We start from the raw sequence: 18,831 nt of genomic DNA, 5'->3' as shown, positions 1-18,831 counted from the left end.
CGGCAAGTGACTTTATGGATAAAGTCAATGTCCAAGACAGTATTTTGGATTCTCACCTGATTAATCTCATGGCGTGTCAGCGTGGTACTAATGAGTACTGGTACCGTCGTCATGGTGATTTAAAATGTATGCTGAGGAACTTAGGTACTCCCACATGGTTCCTCACTCTGAGCTGTGCCGAGTATGGCTGGGAAGACTTACTTGAATTTCTACGAGAGGCAAATGCTAACGTAGGTAACATCGAATTCAAGACACCCGGAGAACTGTGCTCTTTGGATCCAGTCAATGTATGTAGGTACTTCAATCATAGATTTGAAGCTATGATGTCTTTCATCATGAATAAGAAGAATCCACCTCTTGGAGAGGTGTTGGATTTCTTCTGGAGAAAGGAGTACCAAGCAAGAGGTGCTCCTCATATACATATGTTGCTGTGGATCAAGGATGCACCTAAATTTGGAACGGATCCAGAAGACTCAGTGATGAGTTTCATCCAACAGTATTCTACGTGTGCTGTTCCAAACGCAAAGGAGAAGAAAAGCCTAAGAGAAAAAGTTCTGCGTTTCCAAAGCCATCGATGTGGAAAGTACTGCCGTCGTAAATTCCGAAACAAGGACAAGTTCTACACCAAATGTCGTTTCGGCTTTCCACGACCGGTGATTTCTAAAGGAAGAGTAAACAGTTTGATGTCTTCGCTGCGACATAATGTCATGAAGAAATCACCTAAAAACACATACAATTTGAAGAGGAACGAAGAGTCCAAGTACATCAACGACTACAACCCGGTGATTTTGTCCATGTGGAATGCTAACATGGATATACAGTTTGTGGCTGATAACTGTATGGCTGTGGCTCGGTATGTGACGTCTTACATCACCAAAAAAGAGAAGACAGAATTGAAGGATATGTGGGAGGACATTTCCCATGAAAAGAGCCTCAGCAAGAAGTTGTACAGTTTCAGTCTGAAGATGTTGTCGCATCGAGAAATCGGAGCGTACGAATGTTCTGACTGGTTGTCTTCAGCAAGTCTCTATGCCAAGTCCAGGAGTATCATTTGGGCGAGTCTTGGTCTTGCTGCAACGCGTAATCGAGTTCTCAAACCTGTGCGGGAAATTGAGTATTTGGCGGAAAAGGAGCCAAACAGTACCGACATTTTGAAGACCAACATGTTGGATACATGTTATCCAAATAGAAGCAGTCACCTCGACAATGTTTGTCTGTATGAGGTTCTTCAAAATTACATATTCAAGAGGAACATCAAAGAAGATACTGAGAAAGGAGTGTATGCTGTAATAGGAAGTGAGGGATGTCTGGTCAAGCAAAGAAAATGCCACTTGGTAAACCATCGAAAATTGAGTGGCGAATCTCCTGAAAAAAAGGAGTTTTTCTAATTAGCACTTTTGCAACTTTTCAAGCCTTGGCGTGCAGAAGAGGAACTGCTTGGAGATTTCCTCTGTTACGAAGACTCTTTCAATGCCGCCAAGGAGACCATAGAATGTCCTGCTTTTCCCAAATATGTAGAAATGTTGAATGCGGAAATTGAGCAGGAAGCAACGATTGCAGCCGAGATTGCCAGAGACAGTTCTCAGGACAGTCAGAGTTCTGCTTCATTGAGTCAGGATCCACTAGGAGGACCTGTTATCGAAAATGAAGCTGTCACTGCCATGAATAAAGTGGAAAGAGCCATGGCACATGCTCAGGAGGATGCGGTTAACTTAGAAGAGTTGGAAAGACAACTCAACGTTGAGCAGAGGAAAATATATGACGAAGTTACCATGCAAATTGATCATGGATTAAGTCATGACAAGAAAGAGTGCTCATGTACGTCGTTGAAGCCTGTCCGACTGTACGTGAGTGGAGAAGCGGGAACTGGAAAAAGTTTCCTCATTAAAGCAATTTCATGCTATTTGCAGGAAAGGACAGAGTCATCGCTGTCTTGTGTTGTCACGGCTCCAACTGGACTGGCAGCACATAACATTAAAGGGATTACTTTACATCGTTTACTGATGCTGCCAGTGGAGCATGACAACAAATTACAATATCACAAGCTATCTGGAGATGCTTGTTTTGAAGTTTCAAGAATCTTGAGGAAAATGAAACTTCTTATCATTGACGAAGTAAGCATGGTTTCCAATGTCATGCTTGCCTTTGTGCATTTGAGAATGCAAGAAGTTCTCAAAACAGAGTATGATGTGTTATTTGGTGGCAAACACATCATTGTTTTCGGAGATCTTCTGCAGCTGACACCAGTGAAAGGGCAACCTGTGTTCAAAATGCTCACGCATGAAGATACCAGGAAGTGCCTAGGCAGCATTGGCAACGTCAATATATGGTTAAACTTCAATTATGCTGAACTGCATGAAAATATGCGTCAGGCGAAGGATGAAGTTTACAAGACTATTCTACAAGATGTTAGAATTGGAAAAGTGACCGAGCATGGGAAAGAAGCTTTACATGCACGATTACTGTCAAATATATATCCAGAACAAGATGTTGTGCCTGAGAATATTTTTCAGAAAATTACTGATAAGAAATCTGGAATATGTTTGATGCCAACTCTTGCAGAATGTGCCAAATTCAACAACAAAATGTTGCATTTAGAAAAGCAAGAGATTGTGAAACTGGAAGCTATTGACAGAGTAGAGCATATGGGATCAACAATTATTTTGTCTGAGAATCTGAAAACAAAATTGGATTCATTAGAGAAGAGTATATCTAAAACTGCAGGTTTTGAAAAGACTCTGAATGTGTGCTTGAACTGCCGTATAATTTTAAGAAGGAATTTACATGTTGAAAGAGGTCTGGTAAATGGATCAATGGGTAATGTTGTTGATTTTGTAAAATACAGAAATAGAGATGGAATTGAATTTTTAAAAATTAAATTTGATGGCATTGAGGAAGTACAGCTAATTGGTCGTTGCTCTGCTAGATTTTTGCTTGTAAAAGACTTATATGTTCGCCGTAAGCAGTTTCCTGTTTGCTTGGCATATGCGGTGACAATCCATAAATCGCAAGGTTTAAGTGTAGACTGTGCATTGGTGAATATTGGCAGTTCTGTGTTCAAGGAGGGTATGGCATACGTGGCATTGTCACGAGTTAGAACTTTATCGGGATTGTACTTGATTGAGTGTGATGTCACAAACATTTGTGCGGATCTAGATTGTGTTAAGGAATACAATAGGTTAAGAAGAGAGTATGCGTCACATTTGCCTCAGTATCCTTTGTTTGAGAAACGTGTGGTAGGCCGGAAACGAAGAAATGTGACCAATACTGGGGAGGTTGTAGCAAAAAGACGAAAAGTCGATGAACCTAAAATTACAAGCAGAAACAAAGAGGATTCTGTTGAAGATGTTGTTGGTTTTCAATTTGAAAACAGTTCTGGTGTCAACTGCTATGCTAATGTAGTGGTTAATGTTTTGTTTTCTCTAGAAAATGTAAAAGAAGAGATTGTGGTCAATTCTGATCAAAGATTTTGCAGTTTGTTAAATTCTGTGTTAGAGAAATGTAGCACTAATAGAAGAAACATAGAAAGTGTGTCTGAAATTCGAAATCTGTTAGACAGATGTTCAGGCCAAACACAATTCTCTCAAAATATTCAGCAAGATTGTCAGGAGTTTTTAATGTATATGCTTGATGTATTGCATGCTGAAGGTGTAGATGTAGATCAGCTGTTTGGGCTTTCTTATCAATGGCAGCATGACTGCGAGAACTGTATGGTATCAAGTACTACTAGTGTAGACTCAGAAAGATTTATATATTTAACTTTGCCAGACAGTAAATCAGTCTCCTTTAATAAGCTAGTAAAAGCAGCTGATCACAACATGGAGTGTAGCCAATGTAAATCTGAAATGATGTCCACATTATTTATACGAACATATGGCCAGTATGTCATTTTAATGTTCCAACGATGTAGGCCTGATGGAACAAAATTGACAACTTTAATTAAAAATTTTGTAGCTTCGCAGTTGTCAATATCAGGAAGGACTTTTGTAACTGCAGCAATTATATATCATGACGGCCCTTCAATAACATCAGGACATTATACAGCTTATTTAAAGTGTAGAAATGGCTGGTCATTCTGCAATGATTCTGTTTTAATTTTCAAAAAAAAATTGCCATATGACCTTAAAAACTCTTACCTGGTGTTTTTAAAACCAAAATTTTAGGGAAAGAATCTCGGGATGTGCTCTGAGGAATTTCAAGAAGTTCTCATGGCTCCTACACTATTTGGCCTTGAGGATAAGTGTAGTACAGAGACATAACTTTTTACCATAACACTGGACGTCATGGAGAAATACATGCACTTTGAATGAGTTCAGAAAAACTATTTCTTTTTATAAGCTAATTGAAGCAGCCAATCAAAACATAGAGTAGAGGGAATGTAAGTCTGCAACGCTGTCTACTGTTTTACATTGCTTTGTGATTGAAAGTGATGTAGAGAATTAAATAATTGTAGTAGTCATAGAGTTAGTGTAAGTCTGCTTCATAGTAAGCAGTATCAGTGTCATAGGAAATGTAGAACATGACTGAGCAAGAAGGGGAAGATATTACTATTCCAGGATTGTGAAAATGATCTTCAACATTTAAATTCTGAAAGTTGCGGAAATGCCAAATGACGGGATTGGCTTACAAGAAATCCAAGAGTTATAAATGGGTCTGACAAGATTTGGCCTTGTGGAAACTTGTGGTAGAGAGCAAGAAGTCATTTATTGCATGTAACATGTTTTTAAAAACGATGGAGATTTTCTTTCAGAAAGTGGCGGGCTGAAAGTAATAACAGCACAAAAGAGTGTAAGCTGTTCATAGGACATCCTTTGACGTCATGAAAAGTAAGTTAACTTTAAGGAGTTCTGAATTCTGATTTGTTATGTTGTATGGGTTTTTTAAACACAATCATTTTGATTGTGGTTTTTTTTCCCCGCTGTTATATGATGAATACCTTCAAGTCACTGTTTTTAGTGAATTTTGATACATTCTGAGAACAGCAAAAATAAACCATTTAACATGTATAATTAATTCTGTACTGTTTGCATTTATGATGTATATGTAGAACTGTGTAGGAGGCATGGAGAAGGTGAGGCTTCTGTAAGTGTCAAAGTTGTTGCATGCAGTGCTGCACTTCTGCGTATTCTTTCATATGCTAGACTACATCTGCACAATGAGATACCTAAGCAAAGGAAACACAAGTGATGTGATTTTGAAATGAGCAAAATAAATTGCACGTATTTCAATTACATCACCTGTGTTTCCTATCATTACGAATCACATTGTGCAGATCAAGTTTAGGTCTGTCCAGGGAAACATAGGAGGTTTGGACTTTGTTCAAGAGTGCAGTGGACATGACTCACTTCATTGGTAGACCTTCACATGTATTATGTCCTCTGTTCTCTTCAACAACTCGAAATTTCATCTGCAACCCTGAGTAGGCCTCAACTCAAAAAAACTCTGGATAGGACACATCTTATTGGCATCCTGAAGCAATTATTTAAAATTTTAGTGTCTTGCGACACTTTTCTGAGACAACAGCAATGCAAAAGATGCACCATGTTTTAAGATAGGCCTCACTTCATCTGCATCAAGATACTGTTAGTTTAAAATGTATATCTTTAGGACTGTGTAGGGGGCCTGGAGAAGCAGAAGCTTCTGTAAGTGTCAAAGTTGTTGAAAAACTGTTTGTCCTTCAATCTTTTCCCTTGTCTTTTGTAATTTTTAAATACATGTTTTAATATTTTTGAAATGTTTGTTCTCTCTTTCACAGATTGAAAGTATAAAAACAAAAAGTGAGTAATTTAACGACAATTATAAGGTAAATGCTTTGTACTCTTTTCGTTACATTTCTATCACATTCACCTACTATTAGTTCCACTGCTTCATTTCTTTAACCCTCAGTTTCCTGCCTTTGCTACTTCCCTCATTCCTTTCTCTAGTACCTACTTACTCAACTCCTTCCACTCTTTTTCTCAGTCCCTCTCTTCTCATAGTTCCTCACTCTTGTTCACTCACTCCGTCTCTATTACTCTTAGTGTCTTTGACTGATCACTCTATCACTACTTGTTCATAATGCTTTCTCTGTGTAGTTGAAGCACACTAAGGGGCATATTATGAATACAGCCAATAAAATTATTGCTCTTTTTATTGGCAGAAAACTGGTGCAAAAGTGGTTTTAGCGGCAGTTTTCTGTCGCTAAAAGCAGCTTTAGCGACACATTTCTGCCAATAAAAGCTGCAAAACTTTTATTGCCTATGTTGATGATATGGCTCTATGTTACTTACATTTCTTTGCTGTTTCAATTAATCTTTTTCTGTTATTTTTTGTTTTCTGTTTTCTATTTTTTCTCTCTGTTATTCCTCATGTTTTAATCTTATTTTGAACATTCACTCACATTCTCCAAGAAACTCTTCTTTGTTAATGTTATACTCTCTTTTTTTTTCTTTCACTTCGTTATCTATTTTGTTTTTCACAATTATACCCTCTTCCGTCTTTTCTTCGGTAAATAGATCTATTAAACAGTATCTCTTCTTTACTCCCTATAGCTATCTTTCTTTTAACATCACTCTCTGTTTACTTTCCTTATACTTACTCTTTTTTTTTTAAAACATTTTTTTGAGTTAGCTCCCGGTCCGCGTACCGGGAAGCTAACCCGAGAGCGAACCAAAAGAAATAGAGCTTGCCAGAGTGCTAAACATTCTAGCAATTTTTTTTGAAAGGGAAGGTAGTTCTGAAAAGAACTTTTTTTTTTATATTTTTGTTGTTTTATATTTTTTTTTAATTTTTTGAACATTTTTTGTTTTTTTTGTATTTTTTGAACGATTTTATATTTTTTTGGGGGGGGGGAAACAACAAAAAACAGGCGTTGAAAAGGGCTCAACAGGAGCAAAAAAAAAATTACTGGGGGCGGTTAGGGCAATCATGGTGTTCATACGCCAGGTTTATAGCATTGATGCTCATGTTGCCACACGCTAACAACGCACGACAGTGCATACAAGAGTGTATCATGTGGCCAAAATTCTCTTGTATATTTGGCACAGTTTCCCGTGCCTCTTCTGGTGTTAACGCAATTGGTAATCTTGGTCTGGCCACAGGAGTTGGTCTTGGATTGTCCTGCATATCCCTTATTTCCGCCCCGCTGTAATTTAGTGGATGCTTCCTTGTCATGTGCCTGTGCATTGTGTGATTTCCGTAACTATATTTCTTGTCCGTCCCTCTTGATAATTGTTCTTTGCATATGCGGCAGGTGACATACCTCGCATTGACTTTTTTTTGGCCACGAGGGATCGAATAAAACTGCCAGATGAAACTGGCTTTCTTTCTGGAAACCCGGGGCACCTCTTCTAAGAACTGTGGTTCTTCTCCCTCCTCATCCATTTCTTCATCTTCCTCCTCAGTGTTGGTAATGACCTGGGGAGGTGGTCCTCTCTTCCCATGAGGAGGTGGAGGTGGTGGTGGGGGTCCACCAGCTGAAGCTACCAATGAAGCCATTTCTCATATAGTAGTAAAGGTCTTCCTCTCACAATGATGAAAGTCAGAGTGAGGAAAGAAGGAGGGGTTTTCATCATTTGGGAAAAACAATACTTCTCAACCAATGAAAAGTGTTATTTTTAGGTCACCTGACCTAGCCTTACATCATTATGAAACCAAAAGTGAAATGAACCAATGAAAAGTGTCATTAACAAGTCACATGACCTGTTATGCTTACGTTACGCGCTCCGGTCCGCGCCCCGGATAGCTTCCGGGTCGCTGCGCTTCGCGCCTCGGTCCGCGCCCCGGTGCACTTCCGGGTGCGCTAACGCGGTACGTCACAAGACGCATTACGCGGCAACGCGATACGTCGCGTTTTCGCGCCGCGGATCGCTTCCGGGGAGCTGCGTTTCGCGCCTCGGTCCGCGCCCCGGGGCACTTCCGGGTGCGCTAACGCAGTACGTCATAAGACGCATTACGCGGCAACGCGATACCGTCACTATGTTGATTTCTTACCGGTTCGCGGACCGGGTCGCGGCTTTAAATTGAGCTAACGGGAAGCTTCCCGGTTCGCGGACCGGGAGCGAAACAAAAAAAATATTTAAAAAAAATTATTAATAAACATATAAAATATATTTTTGGATTTAAAGAAGAATACATTTTACAGCTATAGATATTAGCTTTTAAAAAACCAATGAAATTCACTGAAAAAACCATAGGTTATAGACCATATATAGTTAGGAATTAGCATTTACAAAACCTTGAAAATTCACTGAAAAAACCATAGGTTATACACCATATATAGTTAGGAATTAGCATTTAAAAAACCTTATTTTACTCACACAAAACCATTGAAATTCCATATATAGTTAGTTGTACTAACTATATATCGCGCACCCGCAATCCACTGCTGATCATGTCACATATTACATCATTCATGACATGGTCAGTGACATCACTGATGACATCACTGATGACATCTCAAATGACATCACTGATGACATCACTGATGACATCTCAAATGACATCACTGATGACATCACTGATGACATCTCAAATAACATCACTGATGACATCTCAAATGACATCACTGATGACATCACTGATGACATCTCAAATGACATCATTGATGACGTCACTAATGACATCACTGATGACATCACTGATAACATCTCAAATGACATCTCAAATGACATCACTGATGACATCTCATTTGACATTACTGATCACATCACTGATGACATCATTCATGTGATAATACGATGAACCTCTTCAGACTCTAATATAACCTTAGATACACTCAGTGTAAACACAGACTCGCAGATTGTCACTCATCCATGAAGTTACACACACACCTAGTCAGTCATGCAAACAATCAATCACACCTCCATTTCCTTAACTATACAGTTAAACACACCTTACTTATTCAAACATATACTAAAACATATTTACTCACTTATACAATCCTGGATACAAGTTCACAATGATCCATACAGCCACTCACACATTCACTGGCTCTTATGCACAGTTATTTATATATGTCAACTCTCACATGTACTGTATTTTACATATGTACTTACTTTGACATGTAGCAATGAGATATCTATTCACTCACCAATACAGTCATGCACACAGTCAACCACCCATACAGCTGTTTCCACATGCACTTTTGAACCCATAAATCTATGCAGAGAGTCATACACCTCCCAGCCACCCATACACACTCTCAGTCTCCCATACAAATACTTGGGCAACCAATCAATAACCCATATAGTTAATCATATAGCTACTGATCAACACATGCAGCAGTTAACAGAACAACAGACATAATGATGCACAAATTAAGACAGTTTAGTCACTAACCCATGCACTCAGTGAGACACATTTAATCACTCACTCATACAGTCAGTCATGCACCTACTAAATCCTTTGTTCAGACACTTCTACATCCACTCATTCTTCAATATGTAAAACATATTTTAACTTTTCAGAAACATACAGTCACTGGATGTTGTCATCAGTGATGTCATCAGTGATGTCATTTGAGATGTCATCAGTGATGTCATCAGTGATGTCACTGACCATGTCATGAATGATGTAATATGTGACATGATCAGCAGTGGATTGCGGGTGCGCGATATATAGTTAGTACAACTAACTATATATGGAATTTCAATGGTTTTGTGTGAGTAAAATAAGGTTTTTTAAATGCTAATTCCTAACTATATATGGTGTATAACCTATGGTTTTTTCAGTGAATTTTCAAGGTTTTGTAAATGCTAATTCCTAACTATATATGGTCTATAACCTATGGTTTTTTCAGTGAATATATATATATATATATATATATATATATATATATATATATATATATATATATATATATATATATATATATAGTTAATAGTATATAGTATATAGTTAAAATGAGTGAAATGTAAACTTTTTTAATGTGTTTGTGCTTTTTTCTTAATTTTAGGTTCACATGTACAATGTTTTTGGAGATTTTCCATTAAGTGCTGCTGGCTTGACACCTCCATATTTGGTCCTAGCAAGCCGTTTATTCTGTAAACTGTAGTTATGCTTTTCCTGTTGCAAATACAGGACTAATACACTAGAATCCACAAAGAAACCAGATCTGGTGAGTGACTGTTAGGAGGGGGGGTCTCTAGTTGGCAGAGGTTTGCACCTTTGTCCAAGTAGGGACCATTTTTCCTAGTCATGGTAAAGGGAGTACACTCCTAAAATAACCTGTGCTCACCCCCTTGGTAGCTTGGCACGAGCAGACAGGCTTATCTCAGAGGCTGTGTGTAAAGCATTTGTGCCTGCATACAGAAACACAGTGAAAACCTTACAAATGGGCACCGCAACAGTTTAGAAAAATAAGCAAACGTTATCCAAACCAACAAGACCAAAAACAACAAAAATCCAACATACAATACTCTTGAAAATAGTTACTGTGCAAAATAGCCTTTAAATTGCATGAAAAAACGTTAAAATACAGTTCCTCCGACTCAGTAGCTTTGTCCGGGGCTACCATGATACTGAAAATGACAGAGTCTAACAATTGCAGCCAACCACGTCGATACGACTTAGCTACCTTTTGTTGTTGCGGCCGACACGATACTACGGGTCCGGGATAAACCTCACGGTTGCAATGTCTGATGGAAGCGTTGCAGCGGGCGGTGTCCTCATGGCTCAGTTCTGGCAGCGGCTCGTTGACAGAGTCTGTGAGACCAAGGCTTGCATTGCAGGGTGAGACAATACTCGATGCAGTGCTGGCAGTTCAGAATGCTGTGACAGAGCCGGTCGATGTTCGAGACGGGCAGCGATGGAGTCGATGATGTCACTGCAACGTGTAGCAAAGCCCATAGCCCATAGGATGTGGTGCAAGCAGCGGCTCGTTGACAGAGTCAGTGAGATCAGGGTTGTTTTGCAAAATGAGGCGGTGCTCTCTACGGTGCCTTCAGGACTCGGAATCCTGGGACGGACTCAGTGGCAGAGTCAGTTACTCTTTTTCTTCTGTGGAAACTGAAACCACGGGATCCAGAGACGGTGCCCAGAACCTTGGTGAGGTCTTTGCTGTTCCTGAGACCTCTTGAACAGGTCCACTTCAAGCCCTTGGAGACATTTTGCAAGCAGGATATACACACATTTCCTCTCTTTTGCAGAACCAGCCACAGCAGGCCAACCCCAGACAGCACATAGCAAAGGGGAAGTAGTGCTCCTCCAGTTTCTCCCGCTCTTCTCCTTGACAGAGGTTGCTCTTGCAGTCCAAAAGTGATCTAACAGTCTGGGGTCTGGGCCCCCTCTTTTTATACAACAAAATAATTTGTTCTCTGGTGGGAGAGAAGCCCCGTGCTCAGTCAAAGCCAGTTCTGTCCTATCTGGTGCAGCTTCCTGGCAGGAGGTGGAGGCAGCATTGAGTCAGGAAGACCAGATCCATTCAGGTGAAACAAAATCTCCGCCCCCTATTCTAAATGTAGCTCAGGTCTTTGTAGCCCAGACCTGACTCATTCAGACTTTCTGGAGCCCCTGCTCCTCTCCAGCCCCTGTCACTCAAAAGCCAGACACTCAATACACATCCTAGCAGAGGCAGACTGGATAGCTAAGCAATAAAATACCTACTTTCCAAAAGTGGTATTTTGAAACACAGAATGTAAAAATCCTCTTCCCTAAAAGATGCATTTTAACATTCTGAGTTCAGGCATACTAAACTTTATTTTCCTACTTTGTTCCCAGGGGTAGTTATGTTTACAAGATGTTATAAGCAAATTCCCCAGTCTATCCTATGGGAACAGGTAGCCTTAAAATAGTGAAAAATTAGATTGGCAGTATTTCACTTTCAGGACATGCCACACACACCAGGGCATTTCCTACCTTTCACATGCACTGCACCCTGCCCATAGTGGTACCATGGGCCTACCTTAGGGTGACTCACATGTAAGAAAGGGAAATGTTATAGCCTGGCAAGTGGGCACTTGCCAAGTCGACATGGCAGCACTAGACTGCACACAGGCTCTGCAATGGCAGGCCTGAGTTACATTTATAGGCTGCTTATGTAGGTGGTACAATCAGTGCTACAAGCCCACTAGCAGGATTTGATTCTCTGGCCATGGGCATACACAGTGCGCTGTACTAGGGACTGACTAATAAATCAAATCAGCCAATTATGGAAACATCAATCCATACATACAATTTATAGGGAGAGCATTTGTACTTTAGCACTGATCAGCAGTGGTATAGTGCCCGGAGCCATAAAACCAACAAAAACAGGTCAGAAACAGAAGGCCACAAAGCAAAAAAATCTGGGGATAAACCCGCTATAGAAGCCAGGTCTAACAGCAACGCCTTTTGATCACTTAAGAGCTGTAGATTTATGTGGGCATTTATATAGCACACAGCTACCCAGTGGCAATGGAGGAAAGTGCAAGGCCAAAGGAAATGAATGTAATCAGCTGTTATTTAAGGTGTTAGTGTTAACATCTGAGTTCAAAAAAGGGAAGGGGACTTTTCAAGGGGAATGGGATGCAGTGTTGTCTATGTTCTGTCAGATCATTTGGAATTTTACAGTAAAGAATAGATTATGGTGTTATACTTGCATGCTGAGTGTTGGGTTGGTCAGTATTGTAAGGGTTTGGTTCAATGTTACATTGTTTTAAATATCATCTACATTTGTTGGACTACCTCATTGGTGGTTTTGGTTTTACCTGCATGGGTTTTAGAAGTATTAAGCCATCAGTGGATTTGCCTTTCTTCCATGGTCTTCCTTATTGATGAAGGTAGCAATTGGAGAAGATGTGGAGAAGCGTGGCTCAGTGGTTAGAGGCGGCAGACCCGGAAGCTGAGATCAGCTGTGGACCAGGGTTCGATTCCTCGGCGGGTCTCGGGCTCAAAAATTCCACCGACTCGACAATTCTCGCTCCGGTGCCTACTCAACTCACGGGGTCACACTCTGCGACTCTGGGCAATAGCTTGCTTAATCTCCACTACGGCCCCTCGCGGCGGGATCCCTGGCTTTCACCTTGTGAATACCCTGCCAGGGTATCTCACAGGGGAATACCAGGGCGGGTTCCCTAAGCAAGCGCCTTGAGACCCCTGGGTGATTCGTGCGCTATATAAATCGGAATACATTTACATTTACATTGCGGTCATCGAGTTCTCCACTATACCAGGGTGGCAGTGGTTTTACTAGGGTAGGTTTTACCAAGTCTCACATCCAGCAATAATTAATGATTATGGTGTCAGATACCCAGTCCAAGTTTACAATTCACATTTTACTTCAGATTACATTCCCTAACAGTATTTTCTTTTCCTAGATTGTGTGTTTTTGTAGATTTTTTTCAAGTAACCTAGAACTCTTGCCTAGTGCATGCTGTGAACAGAGTTGCCTTTAGGAGTACGGGTGAATTCAGGTTGAGGGTGGCAGTTCATGACAGGCTATGATTGAGAGCTGCAGAGTTGAGGATGAAGGCAGGGAGACAATCTCATATTGCATGTCAATGAGTCATAAATGCTTCAGACTACATGCACATCCAGTCATCAGCCTCTGTGCACAAAGCACATATCAAGGGTCACTTATGTGCCAAGTGTAATTACCAGTTTGTAGGAAAGTGTGCAAAGGAGCTACAATGCTGTTGGATTATTGTCAGTACCAAAGGAGAATAAAATGCTATGTTTATAAGCAAGAAGAAAGAGTGTGTGTGTGTGAGAGAGAGAAAGAGAGAGAGAGAGAGAGAGAGAGAGAGAGAGAGAGAGATAGAGAGAGAGAGAGAGAGAGAGAGAGAGAGAGAGAGAGAGAGAGAGAGAGAAGCATGGTGTGGGGGATGATACAAGAAAATACATGCAGATGGAAATAAATAAATGAAAGTAAAAAATGTGAAAGCACATTACGTGTACAATATGCAGATGGATGATTTCATAAAGATTACGAAGAAAAGGGCATGCCTAACCGAGTGAAAGACGATAGAGGAAAGTGGTGTGCAGGGGAAATGGAAGTGAATGAGCCACACTGAAGACTACTACCCCTTCCACCACTCTCACTAATGTTCAGTTGTTTAATTTGCTATCTCATATTTCCAGAATTGAAACAGTTAAAAAAAATTAATTTAACCCCCAAACTATTGTTGTCACTAATTTTTCTGATACTGTTAGCATGCCTTGGAAAAAAAAATAGGTCTGGCTTGCGTTAGGTGTGATTTTGCTGTTGTGTGATATGTCTTGATGCAATAACAGAAAAGTAACAAAGAGGCACCAAAATAAAGATCAGGTGGCATGCTTTATGAGGCACAAAAATCATGTTCACATGTTTAACACCGCATATTTGACTACATAGGATACACTTCTTGGAAAGGATTGCTAGTTAACTTTCTTCAGTCAAGTCCCCTTTTGCACACCCTCCACCATTTTCATCCCACTTAAAGCTCTAATGTTACATGTTTTTATTGGAGTATGGATGTTTGCATTTTTTTTCAGGAATTTATTTACTTTGTCAAGAAGAATACTGACTTCAGAGAGCTGTGGATAAGTCTGGCTTAATAGAGCAGGAGATTTGCTCACGCTGTAGATTGACAATGGAAGTGTCCTAGAAGGATCTGAGGTTTGCTGTTCTTTTTTGGGTGGACCTCGATGTGTCTGTTGAATGAGAAGCAAGCTGATGAAGATGGGAAAACTGTTGATCCAGTTCAGTGGTATCGTTGGTTTCTATTAATGGTCAATGGTGCTTAGAGGGCAACAGTGAGGATGTAGCCTTTGGAATGGCTTTGTTCAGTGAAATAGTATATAACCTAAAATTTCACTATGGGATTGAAGAGGGTGTCAAATGAATTGTATGTGCTTGAATTGTCAAGGAGTTGGAAGTATCTGAAAAGGATAGCATGGTTTTCTGATTGGATGAGGTGGTGAGAAGGTCAGGTTCTTCTTTCTGTCTGGGAGATCTGTAGGTGAGCTAGAAGAGGCTGATTGAGAAGTGTAAAATCGAAAGTGGCGTGTTAAGAGAATTACGTATTTCATTTTTAGTTGTTTGCCAAAGATGCAAGGACAAGCAGGGTTTGTTGATTTCCACCAGGCCTCCTTCTTTGTAGTGTGCATGTTCAGTATGTTGAATATTTTAGCCTATGTGTAAGAGGATGCCTAGTATGTGTGAGAATGGGGCCAGGGTTTCAAGATGAAGAATAAACTGAAACTGTGGCCTGTGATATGGTCTGAAATGTCTGGAGCTTGGTGGGTAGCACCATGTGCTTCAATGAGCATTAGTTGTGATGCGTGTTCGGTAGCTTTTTGGTGTGCAGCGTTTATTAAGACGTATATGAGGTTGGACTTGTGTATTGTGTGAGTGTGCCATGTCTATAAGGTCTTGATCTGGATGTGGTAGAGGGGATAAGTAGTGTAAGTGCTGGGCAAGGCACATCATGTAGCATTACCTTGCAGGTGCTTGGCCCTGTTGAGGCTGGAACATTGGCTCTGGCCCTGGGCAACACCTGGATGTCGAGTTTAAGGCAGCCTGGGAAATGTGTATTGTTTTAATGAATATATGAGTGACTTTCTAATGCTGAAATGTTTTCCTGGAGGGAAACACTGCCATTTTACATATGTACTGGTCTTTCCTAAAATTGCCTTCACTTTTACATGTTGACTTCTGACAAACATTTACATTTGTTACAGTCTGGATTAGTTTCTTGAAAATTATACTTGCTTACAGAATGAACTTTAGAAGAACACTATCATGTTACCTTGACAATCATGTACAAGGTTTATGCATATGTCATGAAAATGTACTTGTTGTTTTCGTACATATGGCGACACAACTATCTATAACACACAAGCAATTGAAGCCTGATCAAGATCTAGGCCCGAGGCAAGTTGGTTTTTTGTTATAAATAAACATCCATTTCCGGGTGTTGGCAGAGGAGCACTCAGCTGTCATTGGGGAGGTTTCATTTGGCCCAGCAGCTTGCTGATATCCAGCTCATGACCACGAAGGGGAGCTACATTCTCTCCCTTCAGGTAACAGGAGTGGATCATCCAGTACGGGAATTCTTGGCAGAACTCATACGCATGACCTAGACATTTAGGTTAGGGGCCGCATAGTAGGAGTACTCCAGATTTCTGTATTGCTTTATATTCTTGCATATATACATTAGTTTAGTATGATGGAGAAAAGTTTCATTCTGTTCACTATCCTAGTACTTCTAACAGCTTTCATTTGCTTCTGCCTATTGATCATTGCAGCACTTATAGTTTATACAAGAATCACGTTGGTTCAATCAATTTTGAAAACGACCCACTGTGTATTACTTGTTAATTTCTCTGAGAAAAAGAGAGCACCATTGACTGACGAAAACGGTTCTAGATCTTTTACCATGATTCCTGGGGTAGCAGGGCTGTCATGTTCAGTGGTTGCCACAACCATTTGCTACCTGTTTAGGTTTAGAGGAATGCATGATGGCTGTTAGAACTAGCATTTCTTGGCTTGATTACCCCTGACTGCCTCTACCTCCTCCATTTTTGATGCTGTGATGGATTTAGTTTTACTAACTTAGATGCTTTGGGCCCTTTGCCACTGCTGATCAGTGTCAAAGTACAAGTGCTCCCTGTGTAAAGTGTAATGGTAATTGGTTGCCCATGATTGGTATGTTTGCCTTACTAGTAAAGTCTCTAGTAAAGTCCACTATGTGTGCCAGGGCTGGTAATGCAAATGCAACTAGTGGGCCTGCAGCACTAATTATGCCACCCACACAAGTAGTCTTAAAGAGAGAACTCAGGCCTGCCACTGCAGTGCTTGCACGCAGTTGGTTAAACTGCCATGTTGTCCTGACAAGTGCACCCACTTGCCAGGCCTTACCCTTCCCTTTCTATGCACATTGGACACCCCTATGGTAGGTCCAAGGTACCCCCTGGGCAGGGTGCAGTGCATGTGAAAGGTAGGACATGTACTGAGGTGTGTACCATGTCCTGACAGTGAAATACTCTCCATTTCGTTTTTCACTGTTGAAAGGCCATCTTGCCCATAGGACAGCCTAGGGAGGCTGTGTAATATGTTTTTCAGCCTATCTTCCGAACTCACAATGCAATAACACATCTTTTTGTGAAAGTGGTTTTTGCATCGTATGTTTAGAAATCCTTCTTATAGAAGTGGCTCAGTTTTTGTGCTCTAACATTTCTGTGTGTCTCTGCCTGGTTGCGGATTGACTGTCTGGATTATGACTCTCAGCCAGACGTCATAATACATTGCTTCGAATTAATTTGTGAAGATGTGGCCACAAATTTGACCAAAACGGTGAAGAGTCAGGAAATCCCAAAAATAAGATGGTTCAATGCTGAATATTCCAAGGCGCAAAAAGGTATGAAGAAAGCCTTGCTTGCAGCTCCCCACGATAGGGCGCTAATTAAGACAGTGAGACAGACCTATAAAAGTGTGATTAAACATCAAAAGGAAGAGTTGAGAAGACTAGCCTGGGATGATCTTGAAAGAGCAAGTGCTCTAAAGGATTGTAAGAGCTTCTGGGAAGTCATAAATCACCCCCTTTTTTCTAGTGACTCAAGAAACATGGACTCGACCAAAACAGGGAAAGCCTGGGAGTCTCATTTTTTTGAGTATATTTAATCCTAAGGGTATCTCATCACAAGTACAAAGGAACAAGATATTTATTAACTTACAATAAGCACATCAACTTAGCTCATCCCTGTCTTTAAGTGAGGTTGAGGATGCCGTGGTAAAGGGCATTTCCTCGAAAGCACCAGGACCAGATGGGGTGCCATTGGATTTATTTAGAAACAATCAGCAGTTCTGGGGCCCAATGTTGTTACATGTTTTTAAATCAGTTATAGTGGGCCGTATTCCATCATCATGGAGAAATGCAGTGGTCATTCCAATTTTTTAAAAAGATAACAGGAACGACCCTACATGTTATAGGCCAATCTCCTTAATTGATGCTATGTGCAAAGTTATGGGAGGGTAATTCTTGCATGCTTGGAGTCCTGGGCCAATGCCTCTTGAATCATATCTAATACGAAATACGACTTTAGAAAGAGGATGGGAACCAGCGGACAGCGCCTTAACCTGGCCATGATTATGGACAAGTACATGAAGGCCAGGGGGTCTAGATCCACTTGGCCTTCATGGACTTGTCCAGTGCCTTCGGTACTGTGAGCCGGGGGAAGTTGTGGACACTGATGGAAAACATGGGATTTGAAGAACCCATTATTACTCTGTTACGTAGGCTACATGCATCCACCACTGTAGCTATCTGTTTTGGCCCAGGGGAGAGAGGACTACACCTATTGCTTCTACTGAGGGGGTACGACAGGGCTGCATTTTGGTCCATTCTTATTTTTAATATACATAAATGGACTGAAACAATTCTTGTTAAAACAGAAATTGGACTTCCCAAGCATAGAAGGCAAACAGGTCCTATTACTGTCTTACGCAGATGACACAGTTTTGATGACTCTAACTGCCAATAGCCTTCAAAAATGTCTGAACGAGTTTACCGAATATATGCTGTCCCTGTATCTAAAGTTAAATTTTAGCAAATCATACATTATGGTATATGGCCCCAACCAAACAAAAACAAGGACATTTATAGTAAAGGAAAAAATAATTGAAAAAGTGTCAAATTTTACCTACTTGGCGAACATTTTTAATAATAAGTTAAACTTGGGTTTTTTCATTTTGCTTGTATGCTTGGTCATAAGCCGGTAACTGAAATTATAACTTTATCCAAACTAAAATGCTTATCTGTAGCCACCTTTGGTGCAGGAGTAAGGGGTTACCATAAAAGTTCCTAGATTCAGATTTTAGAGAACACATTTTTAAAGAGATTACTGATGTTCCCCTGCAGCTCACCTACACTTTTTTGTCACTTTGAGGTAGGT

This window comes from Lissotriton helveticus, chromosome 4_1, assembly GCF_964261635.1.
Source record: "Lissotriton helveticus chromosome 4_1, aLisHel1.1, whole genome shotgun sequence".
Lineage (NCBI taxonomy): Eukaryota > Metazoa > Chordata > Amphibia > Caudata > Salamandridae > Lissotriton > Lissotriton helveticus.
Note: the sequence above shows the minus strand (reverse complement) of the source record.